Source organism: Cavia porcellus, unplaced genomic scaffold (genome assembly GCF_034190915.1).
Source record: "Cavia porcellus strain 051 isolate PalLab524CR breed Dunkin Hartley unplaced genomic scaffold, mCavPor4.1 scaffold_30, whole genome shotgun sequence".
Taxonomy (NCBI): domain Eukaryota; kingdom Metazoa; phylum Chordata; class Mammalia; order Rodentia; family Caviidae; genus Cavia; species Cavia porcellus.
The window spans coordinates 13,873,960-13,892,138 of NW_026947513.1; positions in this window are offsets into that span (position 1 = coordinate 13,873,960).

Here is an 18,179-nt window from a genome sequence, read left to right on the forward strand (position 1 = left end):
ATTCTATCTGATAGAATTTCTGTAAAGATTTTATGAAACAATGTATTGAGTATGCCTGATTCAGTGAGTAAAATCAAGCACTCTGTAAGTGATGGCTACCATGATGATGGTCTGAATCCATTTTTGTGTTACTATAGCAGATTGTTGGAGACTGGGTCATATATAAGGAAAAACAATGTATTGGCTCACAGTTCTGGAGGCTGGAGTCAAAAATCATGTCCTGGTATCTGATAAAGGACTTCTTACTATATCCTCATGCAGCAATTTATCAATAAAGTTTATGTCGTATTTATCAAAATACCATGATGGGATGTAAAATATCCAATCCAATTATCCTGATAGAGTCCAATAAAATGAATTCTAGGTTCTTGTACGGAATAACAGGGTGCATCTTATTTCTACAAATCTATTCAAATCTACGATTCTAATAACATGGGTCGAAAATCTAGGAATGAGAGAAGATTGCAGAGAGTAAGGAGAGTAGTAGAAAGGGTCAATCTGTAATGTATATAAGTACAAACTCCTCATGATTAATACATTGATTATATGTCACAATGTATACCAATGTAAACAATTTAGAAGAAAGAAAAAAATCACTTACCTATATGTGTTTTCATTAATAACTGGTCTAAGGCACTGAAATATTTCCCTCACATTTTGATAATTTATTGATTTAAAAAATTATTAGCCAGAGAGTGATCCAGTGCTTCTGTGCTTTAATATTCTTTGTAAAAATTTTTCTGGTGTTTGGGATCAAACTCAGGGTTTTATACCTGCTAGACAAATACTCTGCCAGTGACCAATTCCCCAAACATAACTATAAAAGGTGTATTGTGTAAAAATACTCCAATATCTTCCTTCATTAATAGTTCAATTAAAATAAAAATACTACCAAATATTAATATATAAAACTCTTCAGAACCATTGTTTTCATGTATTTTCCTTAAATGCATTCATGACAGATCAATTTGGGGTATTTACAATAAATACTCCTTTCCTCATCATTTTTACGAGCAGAATATATTTATTGAGAGAAAGAAAGCTTCTGTCTGGGTTGTCCAATTTTCCTTTCCATGCTAATTTGATTTAGACTAAGGCATTATAGAACAGCACACATATTAGTAGTGTTTCAGACTTGAAGAAAAAATATTATACTCTGTCAACACAGGAAAACTTTGAAAGAAGTGTATTTTAGGTAGAAGAATGAGAATTCATTTGACAGAAATATAAAGATGAAAATGGAAACAGATAATTATACATATATGATTGCCATATGTGTTTGTATAATAAGTTACATTTGCTTCCTATACAACACTTCTAAATGTACAGTAATTTCACATCCAATATTTATTTTTCATAACTAATGTACACATGGGTGTTCTTTCCATTTTATAGATGAAAAATCCAAAGCTTTGAAACCATTTTCTGATGGTTTCACATATATCTACTTGTGTTCCTATTTTCTTCATTGTCTTTTTCTATCGTTTAATACTTTAGCTACCTTTATTTATGAAGAAGTTCATATGTCAAGTATATAAAATATATACGTATGTAAATGAATACATTGTAATACACAATTATAAATCATATTTATGTTCAGGTCCATATGAATTTTATCAAGAAAACAATATCGATAGACAGCAAAAGTATTTATATTCCCAAATTGAATTAAAATTCATATATTTTGAAAGTATATATCTAAAATAGAATATCTTCTGAATAATTAAATGGAACAAATAAAATATTGCACACTTTATGTTAATTATTTCTAAATAGTAAATAGAAAACAAACAAAAGTGTACCTACAAAGAAATTTCCTTATGTCATTGTCCTAATATATTGTAAATACTATCTTAAAGAATACATTTAATGACATACTTATAACATGCAAAATGTGACACAGTAAAAATTTAAATGTCTCATTGGAATTTTGTGCTGGGATATCAACATTATAGATTACTTTTACAGGACAGCTTTTCCATCTTATAAGAGATTCTTCACATATATATGACACTGTATGTTTCCAATGCATGTTCTTGCCTAAACTAAACTGCCATCAACTCTCTTTTTTCTCAAATGTGTCACTAAAATAAACCCTCTTAATATGTTACAAATGCATCCACCAATGTATGCAGCCCTTCACTCATAGGCATAAATTCACCGGCCATTTGCGGGTCTGCTAATTGCTGCTGTACTTGGTGCATCACAAAAATGAGGCTTGAATTTTATTAGAAAAGATGGAAGGAAAACGTGGTGGTAAAGAAGGTAAAAAAATGATGACTTTAAGGAGCAAACATCTACCATTCCATCTGACTCTGGAGTTTCCTTCTCTTTTTATTTTTTTCTCTTTCTTTCTTTCTTTCTTTCTTTCTTTCTTTCTTTCTTTCTTTCTTTCTTTCTTTCTTTCTTCCTTTCTTTCTCGTTTCCTTCCTTCCTTTCTTGCCAAAATACAAACTCATAAGCCAGTTTTATAGGTAAACATTGATTTCAGAACATTGTGCAAATAAATTGTGAAAATCTATCTATATTCTGTCAGTAATTTCATAATTGTCTCCTCCTTTTGATTTTTTTCTTTTTCTATCCATATCCCTGATTTCTTTTTATCTATTTTCTTCTACCAATGATGATCCTTTATCATAATTTTCAGGCACCAAAGCTAATGAACATAACCCCATCTACATTTATACCAAACTAAGTGAAGAAATACTTCCAAAGTAATGGTTGAAACTTACTAACTCAGTAACCAGTGCCAATAATTCACAAAAGTGCTGCTGTCTCGTAGATAAGACAAGCGTTCATCAAACGTTTCTCAAAAGAACTTCAGTACACAGTGTTTAGAAATGCAAGCCCAGTGACCCCTATTGGTCACCTAAAGAATCTATATTTTATGATGTGTATAAAGAAGAACAATTGACTATGTAAATGGACAAATGAAAAATATTAGGAGATATAAAACTGCTGTTGTAATCGTAAGAGTTAAGGTATTTAAAATAATAATAGAATTTTCAAAGAGATAGAACTTATATGTTGTTATATGTAGATATAGAAATATATAATACAAAAAAACATACAAGTCTTTAGATGTGTAAGACAGGGAAAATACAATTCTTGTTCACACACATAATTCCAGATTGTGCTGCAAAAACCATATTACTTGTGTTTTGCTGGAAGATAATTCTATTCAAGGTTCTATACCATGCATTCTATATTCATTTTAATTAATAATGAGCACCAATTAATATTTTTATTAAAATAAATGATTGAATTCCTCAGATGTCCCAAATCTAACACAGCAAAACAATGTTTTAGTTTTCTCTCAGCATTACACTGTGTCATTAGTTGTTTATACAGTGTTTTAAACAACTTAATAAAAGGTGATATTTCTTTTTATTTTAAAAAGACAGAAAAGCAATTTCAAAACAAGATAATAGAAGAGTAGCAATAATCAAAACATTGAGTATTGTTATCTTCAGAGTAGTTACCCAGTGTACAAAATATAGGCATGAGATATTATACAAACAATGTTAACATAAGCCTTTCTTTTCAATGCACTAAGAGAAGATAGATAGAAAGAGGACACTCTGAAAAAGGAAGCAGACAAGGGTGGGGATTGAGTGCAGTCACCCCTCCTGCACTTCAGCACGGTGGACACAGAGCAGCCACAACTGAGGGCCTTGTGACTTCTCAAAGAAATGACGCACAAAAATTGCCCAATCCAGGAAACTGTGATTAACGTTTTTATCTTTCTCTTTCATCTATCCCATATTTAAGTCTCCAAAACCCGTGAACATTTTTTCATGCAAAACATTTTTGAAACACTCTGCATCTTTATCATGTCCTTAATTAAAACTACCGTTATCTACCCTGTAGTTAGCATCTTTCTTATTGCCCTTTCTTGCTTTTTATTGCCCTACTTTTAGGTAGAAAACAGCAGTGCTAATTTAAATACAGACTGAGAAATAGATGTATGCTAATTCGAAAAGTTCATTATTTACAATAAACAAAGGACAATTAAAATCTGGAAAAATAATTGAGATCCCATTGAGGGAATATGCCAAAATTTCACTTAGAAAGAATACAAATTATAAAAAAAATGTATACAAAAGTCATTCTTAACAGTGGATTTATTTTGAAAATAGACAAGACAATATTATTTCTCTAAGGACTTCAAAAAGCTTTTTAAGGAAATTAGAATAAAAGATAAAATGAACTGAAGTAGGTCTGGGACTTTTTTAGGGAAACAGTAATTTTTAAAGTATTAAAATGAAAATTGTCCATTCATATAATATGAATTGTTTCACAAATCCATGGCTATATCTTATATGGATGCACAAGTATAAAAATAGAGACTTTAGGACCAGGTGTAGTGGCTCACTCCTATAATCTCTGCACTCAGGAAGTTGAGGAAGGAGGATCATTGCAAGTTCAATACCAGCCTGGGCTACAAAGTGAGCCTAAAACCAACCTGAACCATATAGCGAGACCCTGTCTCAAAAAGACAAAAACAAACAAACAAATAAATAAATAAAGGTTTTAGAGGTATATGGTTCAGTAAGTTAACTAAAGTGATTTAACCTACAGAAATAAAGTGGAAAACTGTAAAAAACAGATATCCATATTTGCATTAAAACGTTTAAATAAATTTGTATCAGTGACATTATGGTGTACATATTCTGTTATGTCAATATTGTAAATAGAAGGTATTCAAACTAACTTGAGTTACTATGTACGCAGTAATGTTAAATGACAACTAAGAATAGAAAAAACCTGAAAATACTAATTATTTTAAACTCTCAATACTCTTGAAAGGAATAGTAAAATATATGTGAAATATGATAATACAGATTTGGCAATTATTTTGTGAATACTTATTTTTTAATTATTCATTTATTGATTTTTGAATTGTGAACAAAATGTACATTGAATATAAAACATATTACAGCAAAAGAAACCGCTAACAATCAAACGCCTGGGTATTTCCCATCATTCAGGGCACATTTATCCTATAATTCTTGCTACTTTCTGAAGCAGTGGATATAAGTCCTCTTTCATGTATACGTTTTTGGAAGTATAACAAAAAATACAATGAATGCTGCTCTGAGTGCCACCCCCTTGAAATAACATCGTCATGTGTCTTTATCCACCTTATACACTAGATCTGGCATCTGTCTCTTCCTCAAATTAAAACAACCATGATAAGTAACCAGTGGGTATCTCTTCTGGATCTCAAGGCAGACATGACCACAAGACTATAGATATTTATGAGAAAGAACTCCTGGAACTGCTTCAGAAAACAGCAAGAGATATTGCGTAAGTGTACTCATAACAAGGAGGAGTATTTCAATGGGGACTAATGACAATGTGTGTTTTTCTGTGATACTTTTAAAGTCTAAGCATTCACTGTATTTACAACCAGTTCTTGATTGTTTTGCACAGCTGGAGATTGAAACCTAGGATTTCCCCCATGCTAGGCAAGGACTCTACCACTGAGCCACCCTCTCAGCCCTATGATCACCTTTAACAATTGTTATATTTTTTAAAAGATATATTTATTCTATGGCATCATAACACTAACCTTTAAAAATATTTGGAAAATATATTTTTACCAAGCAAAAGCCAGAACAGGCAATTTTTAATTTTTGTAAGTAATTTTTTGTTTTACACACAGTCTTCGTCATTGAGAGCTTTTCATTAGATGTTGACAAACGTTTCAGTGTTTAACTAGAAATTGTTTTTCTCACTTGCTAGGAATTTATTTCGTTGAATTCTGCATTTAAGTTTCCATTGAGAAATAAATGTACTCTGTAAAGTGGCATGTTGTTCCACGGTCAGGGTTGCCTTGTGATGGTGCCAGTGGATCAGCTCTGTACTCATTACAGCCTCCTAGGAGGAGAGAGAGCAGTGTCCGGTGTGTGATGCTTTCATGACGGGAGGGTAGGACGCAAGTGGTTTCCAGAAATTCCCAAGCATCTTATGTCCTCTACTCAAAACCAGCTTGCTGTCACTTATTACTGCATCTCATTGCCCCCAAGACAGTCACATCTCAAGCTCAGCATTACAGGGAAAATACGCAAGTCTCAGAAAAAGGAACAGGTAATTCGGGGCAAGAGGGGGAGAATTCACATTTCCTAAAAGAAAATAAAATGGATGAAAATGTCCACTGTTTTTCCAACCTGTGCTTTTCTACTCTGACACCTTGTCACGAACCTTCTACATTTTACTTCCAACTCTTTAAAATCATACTGTAAGATTTCCACCTAAAAGTTGTGATTATTTTCAGGTTTTGTTTTTAAGTCATGTATTTGCAGTCATTATGTGAAAAGAAGTGAAAAATGAGAACCCTGAGGCAATGTTCTATATCAGTAGTAATGACTGAACACATAAAATTACCGTTTAAAATTTTTATATTATATGTAACAGTGAACAATTTCCAAGCGGCTCAAATTCTTCTAGATTAATTTATATTTACCATAATTAAACAATAATTTATGATTTATTATATGATAAAGCATATTCAACATAGTAACCCTTAAATTATAAACATTTTAAAATTAGAAAATCAATTAATGAAATTACCTAATTACACAAAATGAGAATCTCCTTAAAAGAAAGAAAGAAAGAAAGAAAGAAAGAGGTAAAAACCTTCCTTTTTATTGCAAATTGTTTGTTTTAGCTGGAAATAAAATAAAAAAAGAATACATTAATTTAATCAATGGTGTCATTCAGTAAGAGCTGATAAACAAACACCAATCATGAAACATTTAATATGCCTATGACTGATAATACCAGGACTTTTACTGTTTGTTTCATAAAGGATGAAGTTACAACAAAATAAGATAAAAAGAAATTGTAGGCCAAAAAATATATGACTAAGTGGAAAAATCAATGCTTTTTTTGCTTGGTTTGTTTGTTTTATTTTCTGAGACAGGCTTTTGCCCTATAGTCTAGGCTGGCCTTGAACTCATTATGTAGTTAAGCTGGCCTCAAACTTACATAGATCCTTTTGTCTCTGTATCCCAAGTGCTAGGATTATAGGCATACCGAAAACGTCAATGACTAGGTGGAAAATTCACGTAAATCCAATCAAGGTGAGAAAATTTAAAACAATATATATAAATAATTACATTCTTAGAGAAAGCAAACAGATACAGATTTAAACATACAGTAAATGATATAAAAATCAACATATAGGAGAAAAATTTAAATATATGCAAAATACTCATGTAAAATGATATGTAAAACTATTAAAACAAGTTTTTTTTTGTTTGTTTGTTTGTTTTTTTCTGGTACCAGGGATCAAACTCACAACCACGGGCTTGCAAGGCAGGTGCTTATGCTGCTGAGCTAAATCCCCACCCCCAAAACATAAAATATTTTAAAACTCCAGATATGCATCAAACTTTCTATATTAATTTAGCAATACAAAGCATACAAATAAAATTCTAAAACATTTACAAAAGTACATTAAAATGAAAATTTTGAGATTTAAATTCCTGAAAATGAAAAAAGAGCAAGAGCATCTAAGGACATTCTGAAATAAAAAAAGTTGACTAGAATTCCTCAGTATATATAGATTTACAAATGCATTATTATCATTCTCCATCATACATGAATAATTTGTAAATATGCTGATGAATCATTCTGTGATGATTGCTTAATAATATAAACCAAGTCATATTTGCCTATAAATTTCAATCAAGTACATCTTTAAACATTAATGTAACAATGTGTAGGAGATTGAAGATACAGGTCACTAGTAGAGTTTACTTAGAGTTGGTGAAGATCTACATTCGATGCTCAGCATTCCAAATAATGCAAAATAAAAACAGCAAAACCAAAAAACCCTTGAGATTAGAAAAAAAAATACAGGACAAAAAATTTAAATGTTTGGACAAGAGTTTTTAAATAAGGTGTACACAAAATCTATTGATAGTATAAACCTAAAGATTACAATAATGGAAAACAGACTCAAGAATATTTATATAATTTAAACACTTTTTAAAGAAGTGACACCATGAGCCATATATTTGTAATTTATTTAAATAATTAAAGGCAAGGCTATATGATACACCAATAATTCTTACAGACTCAAATAATAATTGAAAGGAAACAAATAATGAAAAAAGGAGGAAGCAAGGCAATAATAGCTAATTGAAAAATAGTCAAGATTGTTGACAATTTTTAAGAATTTAATAACTTTATAAAGCAACATACCATTGCAGTTTTACATGTTAAAATACAAATGACAAATAACAATGATAATTAATAGTAAGGGTGTAGGCCCAAGGCAACTTTTATTTATAGTACTTATGGTGAGTATAAACTCGCTGAACCAACACAGCTGTAATTTCACAAAGGCAATATGTTGCATCTATTAAAACAGCCACATGTCTAGAAAAATGATAACTTCCAGAATGTAGTATTTCATGCATATTAATAAAGTAAAAAGAGCTTAGAAACCTGGAGATAACTCCAGTTAAAGTTACCCAAAAGTATCTTATTTAGTCAATTCTTAAGTGAATTCTTAAGAGATAATTACACTGATATGTTCTCTAAGAACTATCACATGCTTTTTAATTACTTATTTTTTTCTGTGTAACTGTATGCCTTTATTTAGTATTAGTGCAAAAAAAGAAACTAGAAATCTTTCAAATATTTAAACTTTTATCCACCAAATTACCTATTTTACATTTGTGGAATGCTACATCTAATAACTGCAGAATATATATTATTTTCTTTTTAAAATTACTTTTGTAATTTTATTGGTGCACTTTTGAGTACAAAACGATAACAATCCCCGTAGAGAATTTTCACCTGTACATGATATAACTTGCGCCTTTTTTTCCATTCTCCTCCTCTGGCTTCAACTCTCCCTTCCCTGCCTATTTAGAAAAGCTTTGCTTCCCTTTTTCCTTCGGTTAGCTTTTATTTTCTTGTATCTTCTTTCCTTCATCTTCTTGCCTTTTGTTTTATGGTGGAGTAGTACTTTGCTGTATATAAAAACCACATTTTCTTTATCCATTCAATTATTAGTGGGCATCCTGGCTGTTTCCAAGATTTCACTGTTACAAATTTCCCTACTACATATTCTTTATAAGTACACATTGATTATTCTCCAAGTTAACACAAAACTTAGTCATAAAACAAATTTAACAGATTTTATTTTTGCCATGTTTTATATTTAGTTTTATTGCTACACCATTAAATACATCATGTTCATATTTATCATAAGGAATTTGTACGTGTACATGATATATATTTTGAATTTATTTTTCCACAGTTTCTTCCTCTTCCTTAAACTGTTCTTTCCTTTCTTATTTTCAAAAGCTTTTATCCAGCTTTTCTTTCTATTCTCTCTTATTTTTCTTTTCCTTTACTTCCCTTCTCCCTCCCCTGCCTTGTTTCCCTTCCCGTTTGGATCTTTGCTTCCTACTTCCCATTATCTGTCATCTATGTTGGTCTCTATCATGTGCTTTTAAAAATTAGCATACAGGAAAATATGCTAAAAATTAAAAGATAAATGTAATAAATAAATCAATTGAATAGTAGGTAACTGTCAAACCTGGAAAGGAATTGGGAAACCGAAGCATAAATATTGTGATTTTTCATGTGGTATTTTACCGATACTAGTTCTTTACTCATATTAGTACTATCCAAAAGGATTTTGACAAAATGCTAAGCTATGACTCAGCTCGGTAGTGAGTACATGTGCATTCATTACCTTAGTTCCACCAGTTTGTTCTTGAGTGGAAATACAGTTGTATCAAAAAAGAGTCATTCAGGTCTTTATTCCACTAAGATATCTGGGAAATATTAGAGTCCCAATTTATATTCACCATTGGTAATAAAACAATTTATTGAGACACTATAATTTGTTTTCTGCAGGAGAAAAATGGGGAAATTTAAAGTCTACTGCACGATTCTCCCTACAGCTAGGGAAAGAGGCACAGTTTTTTCCCATTAATTTTTGCACTCATAATTTGTAAACAATTTTACTTAGCCCTTTGCCTTTGTGCTTGCATCTTTTGTTCTTTTATCTTTTTCTTGGTTACATTGTATTTGGAAAAAAAATAACAATTTGTGGATATTGTCAAGCAACTATCTGTTATCTTTCTAAAAATAATAAATTATCAGATGAGTAAAAGTGTTTATAAATCTGTTTTTTCTCTGGGTTCCACACAATTGAAGTCCCATGCTAGAGAGTTTCTTGCAAAGTGCCAATAGTACAAGCAAAAATACAATAAATACTGATTATAAAAAAAATCAATGAATAAGTAGTCAGTTTATGCAATTATTACAATAATTTTAATTTGTATAACTCAAAACTTCAACTTTATTACAGGTTAATAGTGTAGTGTTTCAGTTTAATTTCCCTACAATACAAGCAATATAATCTCTACCTATTACTATACATTTTTATCAATAATACATGCTCAATCAGAAATTTATTATTTCTCATAGCAATATTCATAACAATTCAGTATGTTGAAATGTATCAATAAACCAAATTTATTTGAGCCTATTTAAAAAGTGATTTTGCTTCCAGAGAGACATGAAGGTCTAAGATGTCATCCTTAATGAGATAGATATAATCAGAGACTACACTTTTTCTACTCCTAAAATGTTTACCAAGTCAATTTACCTCTTCACATTTATATAGGCTCAAGCTTTTCAGCAAGGAATAAGAATGATTCCCCATCTCTTACATCTTGACTTCTGTCTAATCAAAGCATTTTCTAATTCAAATTGCATTAAGTGGTGCACATCAGATGAGTTCACCCAGTCACTGAATGAGGAAAGCGTCCCACTGAGGAATGAGCAGAGGAATCACTTAAAGCTTTTAACTATCAAGCTGTTTTCAGCCAATTTATTTTACATGACATCAATTATCATTTTCACAAGAGTGATTTCTCAATAGTATCTTCTCCTGGTGAGGTGGCATAAAGGGAAAAAAGATGATCTTCTTTCTCGATTACATAAATTTCTATATCTAACCCCCATCACATTCCCAACTAGTCTACTTCAGTTCACTCAATAATAATATTACAACACAGAATAAAAAGATTTGCATAAAAAGATTTTTGAGATTTTGTCTGGTTTACAAGTAAAACAGGGGTTTGTATAGCTATATAAACAACATAATAGTGTACAGTAGCTCATTGTTTTGAAAACTATTGTTCATTTTATAATTACTAAAAAAAACCTAATTCTTATGGTATATTTCTTCATAATTCCTTGAAAGTAAACCATATACTAATATACTATTATTCTTATTTCACTGGAGTGTCACTGAAATTGTAAGGCAACTGACTACTTCTTAAAATTTATTAAAAACAGGAGTTACCTACAAGAAAGGTCTAGTTGTTTCCAGTTGGAGCCTTAAGTTCCCAAAGGATATGTCACAAATACTCCAAATACTAAATTTCTGTTTTACATTTCTCACTCTAGAAGTATTTTACATTTTACTCAAATAAAATAAAACACATTTGAATTCACACCAAATTTAGTTTTGTTTTCCTACTGGCAAATTAACCCCTTATTAATCATTGTGGCCTGTCTTATACTTTTATTTATATTCATTGCTACTGGTCTTCTAAAGCTGATTATTGTCTGCTGAGAATCTAGAAACTTGATTATGAAACTCCAAGATGGTTTTTCCATGGGACTAGGCTGAGACTTACTGATGTATCATAATTAGGCATTTATTACCAAGACAATAGACGCTAGCAGAGGTGTTCTACCAGCATAATGAATAGTGTTGATATTTATAAAGAAACAGACTAGAAAAGTTAACACTAATATCCTATTGATATCATATAATTCATCATCCTCCCCGTAACTGTGACAAGAAAAACCTTGGTGCAAACAATATTTGTGTGCTACAGTGTGTGTGTGTGTGTGTGTGTGTGTGTGTGTGTTTGGTGTCTGCATCTATGTGATTCTTGACATATCTATTGACTACTTTATATAAAAGATTTTGTGGGCTGAGTAGAAATGTATAGTCGCATTATTAAAGAAAATTACATATAAGAAAAATAAAGATATAGACACTTAAATCACTTATGAAAAGAATATTTATGACATTTATAATATGAAAGAAGCATAAAACAGGGGCTCACAGCGGGAGATAATAAGATTTTAGGTCAAGGAGGTGGACTTCAAAGATATGAAGTTAACAGGTAGAAACTTTATATTATACTTATATTCAGCTCAATATGGATCAACTTCTCATGATTAAAAATAACCCTTAAAAGGATATCCTTTTCCCACTGTTAGAATCTTTACTGAAATCATTTGACCATGTAAGTAACCATGTAAGTTTTTAGTCTTTCTGCTTATTGCATTGGTCTGTATTTCTCTCTGTTGTGATAGCAGCATACTTTCAGTATGGAAGCATATGGAAATAAAAAAGTGTAAAAATTCGAAATTTATAATTTTTCAAAATTGTGTAGCTATAAGATAGCTTGAGATTACATGTGAATTTTATACTCTGGAAAAAAACATATTTTGACAAAACTGTATATTTTCAAAGCAAAGGTTACCTAGTAGCATATACAAACAAATTAACCCCAAATGAATTTATGATAGATACAATAAGATCAAAATTGTAAACTTCTTTGAAAAAAGTGGGTAGTTACCTTTTCTATTGCTGAGTCAAACTTCACACTCAAACTTGAAGGTGGGGATGTTTTATTTCACTCATAGTTCCAGAGGCTCCAGTCCATTGTCAGCAGGCTGTCAGGCAGGAATATCATGTGGGGTGGCCAAGGTGAAGCCATGCTCCTCACCTCATGGCTGCTGGGGAGCAGAGCTTAGGGAAAGAGTAACAGTGAGTGACACACCGTCCACAGGCCTTCATCCTCAGTGACATCCCCTCTCCAACAGTGCACCTAGGTATGAATCAGAGTGAAGCAATCATCATGAACACTTCCACTCACACACTACCCCCAGGATCTTCTTACTTCTCCAGTGTTCTCTTAATCCATTCCAGATAAAAGTTAAGATTAACTCGCACAAGCGTATAGGGCAAAACCTTAAAGGATTGTATTTGGTAATGATGTCTTAGCTAAAATACAAAAAGCAAGACAAACCAGAAATATTTGTGAATTATATACGTGATAAATAGTAACCAAATTATACCTAATTGCAGAAATTGCAGGAAATAAAGAGATTTTTATAAATCACGGAAGAGGAAAATATATTTTGCAAAACCAGCAAATATAGATTTATAAAATGTATAGATATTTCCTAGATGATATGTGCATACCCACAAGACCATCAAAATTTTGCCTACCAACTTACATCCATTAATATGACTGTTATTCAGACAAAAGAAAAGCCAAATGCAAAATAACTACTATTTTTTGAGCAAGTGGAGAAATCAGACCTCATGTGTACTGCATGTGGAAATATAATGGGCTACCACTGTTAAAATGAGATGGTGACTGTGTATCTGGATGTGGTGGTGCTTGTCTGTAGTCCCGTTACTTTGGGAGACTGAGCCAAAGTTATCCTGAGTTTGAACTCAGCCAGGGGAATTTAAGAACTTAGCAAGACCCTGTCTCAGACACAACAACAACAACAACAACAACAACAAGCACAGTGGTGGCTCTCTCTGATGGTTAAGCTTCACTGTGTCAGCCTGATTGGCACTGATGCCATGTATACTAGTACGGTATTTCTGGATATGTCAGGGTGGGTCATGGAAACATACCGTTGAGTGTTGTGGTGGTCTCCAATTCTGTCCTTTGTTCTGTCACCATGAACTAAGCATCTTTGCCCTGCCACACACTTTCACCACAAAGTTTCCACCTAGCAGTCTGCTAACCATGGAGTGAATCCTGAAAGTGTAAGCCAAATAAAAGAGGTGCTTTTTAAAATTGTGGGTATCACTGTATTCATCTCAGCAATGGGAAAGACAACTAATACAGAAAATTGATATCAGCACTTGGGTGAATGCAGACTAGGTGGTATGAAAGCTTTTGATTGTTTGGGTTGCTTGTTTGTACATGATGCATCCTAATTCTTTTTGCTTCTGGTTCTTTTCTTGCATTCTTTCAGGAATTTTTAAAACTTGTTTCAGAAACTTTTGCAAATTAAGAGATTCAGGTTGGAAAAGTCCTAGAATGCTATCAGCAGAGCTTGCTGGGTGATTCTGGTCAGTGCTCAGACCGTAATGGTGATAGCAATGCAGACAGTTAAGTCTATGATCAGAAAGTTTGAGTTGGGATGAGGATTCTCTTGTGAGTTGGACTAACAGCTATGTTAGTTACACTCTGGTAAAAAAAAATAATGCCTACATTTTATATCTTTCCTGAAACACTGCAGGAGGCTGAGTTTAAAGGTTACAGACTAATGATGTGGTGGAAGAAATTGCAAAACAGTCCAACAATCAGACTGTGGCACGGTTACCAGTGACACTTGTCAGTCAAATGTATATTGAGAGTAGAAGGAAAAACAAAGCAGAAAAAATTGAAATACTTGAAATTTTCCTGGAAAAAAGAAACATGTGCAAATTCAGACCAAAGAAGACAGCTTCTAAAGAGATTAGGATATTAAAAAGAAACAAATTACTTTGTACAGTAACAAGAATAAAGATTCTGAGGACATCTCGGGATCATTGATAACCAATCCATTGAAGGTTCAAAGGCAGAAAAAGTTTGAGAGTCACTGGGACCCAGGCTAAAGAAGGTTCTTCTAGGGAATATGTCACCATGTTCCACATCTAGGCACTAAGACTGCTAAGGTCATGATCAAAAGTAACTGGTCACTGCCCACATGAGGGAAGAAATGTGTGTGATCCACAGGATTCTGACATGCAAAATTAAAGTTAGGCTCACCAAATTAAAAATAGGCTCACCATTTGACTGACATGCAAAATACAGAAGTTACATAATCAGAAAAGCCTCCATTTAGATTTTAAACGAAGGTGCAGGAGAACAGAAAATGTGTCCCTGAGAGACCTGGGCATGAATCTGTGGAAATGGTACAGTGGAGACCTCAGGAAGTCTGAGGTTTAATGAATGTAGTACATCTTTTGAGAAAGCTTCAGGCTGTGAGCAAAATGAGTCCAAAAAAGAGGGCGCCATCAAGACGACAGGTGTGACCTTGCCCAAACCCCTGGACTCACATCTCAGTAACAAGTGTCCCCGGTGCCAGACATATAGCTACGGGACTTGGAGTTTGCCTTGCTGAGTTTTGGTGTACTTTGGTCCTACTGTTATTATTATTATTATTTTTAATCTTGTAACTTTTGGTCCCTTTAATCATCCTGTGACAATGTACCATGGGATTATACATTTGTTTTGTAAAGCTTCACAACTAAGTATATACCTTGTATCTCAAAAGAGACATTGACTTGGAGTTTTGAAACATCCTGGAACTGTTGAGACTTTGGAAGACAGATTATTGTGCCCCTGGTCATACACAGGGTAGTGCAACACATTAGGTGGTGTCATCAACTCCTTGTTACTGGGAGATTATTTATGGTATAAGAATACGCTGTAGGGTGTCAAATTGACAAGGGATATAATGTGATGGGTAAGCTTAATTATGTCAACTAGATTGTCTTGGGGCTCACTTGTTAATAAGGCACATTTAAAAGTGTCTCTGTAGGTCATGAAGGCATGACATAGGATACTAAATGGTCCTTGGCCCTCCCTTTCTGGTTGTCTTCTGTTTCCCAGCTGCTGTCAGACAAATCCACTGCTCTGCCACTCCCTTCCATCATGATGCTTTTGCCTTGGAGCCAGCCAGCAAAAGATGGCATCCTCTAAAATAGTGAGCCAGCAACCATTTACTCCTTTAAATTATAGGTGTCCAGTATGTGTCCCAGCAAGCAAAGCTGACTAGTACAGAGATGCCTTGGAAAATTAAAAATAGGTTTACCATTTGACTTGGCAACTGTATGTGTAGGAATATGTTTAAAGTATTGAAAGTAAGGTATAAATAGACGGCTGTATACAATATTCACTGCACCTTTATTCCCAATAGCCAAAATTTATAATCATCACTAATGTCTATTGTTGGATAGAAAGCAAAAGGTAGTATAAGTATAATGAAATTCAGCCTTAAATTGCAATAGAATTCTGGTACATGATACAACATATATGTGTGTCTTAAAGACATTGTATTTAAATAAAATAAACTATGAAGAAAATGGTAGATATTGGACTGTTTCACTTACATAAAACAACTAAAATATTGAAATTCATAGTGACGGAAAATAGTTGTAGTTTTTACAGACTGGTTAAGGAAAAATAGAAAGTAATTGATCAACAGGTGGAGGGCTGCAGTTTGTATAGTGAAAAATTCTATAGTAACGTAATTGTGATGATCATTACAAAGATGGTACATCAAAATGCTTACTGCCACAAAATTCCACTCTTAAAATATTAAAATGTTAAGTTTTATTGTTCTCCATATTTTGTAATCACTTTTTAAATGTGTAAGTTGAGGAAGTTACTTTCTGCGTTCTCTCAATTTAGAAATTTGCTTGCTTTTCATGTTCCTTCTCTGAAAGACCAGAATATATATATATCAGAAACATAAAGTTTGCAGAAATTACTTCATAAATGCCAAACTCCGGTTGCAACTTTCATAACTTTATAAAGCGAGCTTAAGTGTCATAAATAAATAAGTGCTACTATCTTAACTATGGCATTAATATTAATTCATTCTTGTCTGTTTGAAAAGTGAAAACAATCCTTAAATGATCCCTTCGCTACATCACTATAGAAAATAAACAAATGAACTCTGGACACATGCACATATTTTGTGAGAAAAATCTAAATGTCCCATAATTTTCATTATAGAATACCATGATTTTTATTCTTTCTCTATATTTCTCTAATTCTATGTGATTTTTTCCTTTTATTTCACCAGAAATTTTTCTTCATTTTATACTTTTCCTTCTGGATTCATGAAAGTAAACTAAGCATTGTCAGTTTTTGTATTTTTTTTCCCAGAGGGAAAAAAAAAGAAGGTAATGAATCTTTTAGAAACATGATGCGCTTAATCTGAAATATCCTATGACTTCATGATTATTACCTACAAGAATTTATAGTTCCTGGTTACCAATCTTACTGAGTTTAAATAAATATTCAATTGGCAAGACTGTTTGTGTTGGTTCTTGATTTGTAACTTATACACACATTATTGATTTAGTGTACTGAATATAATACAATTTCTACCTTTTATTTTTACCATTTTACATACAAATTTGAATGTTTATTTTAGGAAGAAGGGGTCTAAGTTGGTTGATGAAACATAAATGTAGGCTTAAACGATGGGCCATGCTTTCATTATTGCATTGTGAATCTGTATGTACAAAGTCAAGACAATTTGCAGTTATGATTTGCACAGTACCTAGAATGAAAATGACATTTGAATCAAGGATTTGGTTTCTTTCCATTTTGAAGTATGATCAAATAGTGTAATTGACTGAATCACATAGTCTCAAGAGAAACACAAGGAACACTATGAGAAACCACTATGGATATTCCAGAACAAAAACTTTGTGAAATTTATAATCCCAACTGTAAATGAAAAAATAAATTACCAAGACATAATCGTAAAGTGTAAAATATATATGGGGGGCACGATTTAACTTCTCAGTGGTATTCAGAAAAATTCAGTCTTAAGATTGATCAAATATATGCCCAAACAACAAAACAAAACAAGCAAAAAGTTTGTCTACATAACAAAATGTGGCCAAGTGTGCTGAGCAGGAGTTTTTGCAGTGAGTTTGAAACAGCCTAGACTACATAATGATTTTAAAAGCAGCCTGTAATTTTTCAAAAGTCAATGAAAAGAAATGGGCAGAAACTCCAATGTTATATATTTTTTATTCAAACTTCAGTGTTAAGGCCCGTATAAGAAACAACTCTATGATTTGGTTTTTGTTTTAATTGATAATATACAAATATATTTTTTACAATTATAATGGCAGAAGGCTACTTTTCTGATGCTACAAATGTTAATAATTACATGCAAATATATTTGGTATTAAGAGCTTTGTATTAATTAGTCCTCAACTAACACATGTATCAAGTTTAAAATGTAAAATGAGAATCCAAAAAGCAAAATTGAGTATTGTGGATAAGGTAATAACATTAGAGGAAATAATTGTGTTTACATTGTGAAATATTTAAATCCTTTAGAAAAATTTGTAAAACACA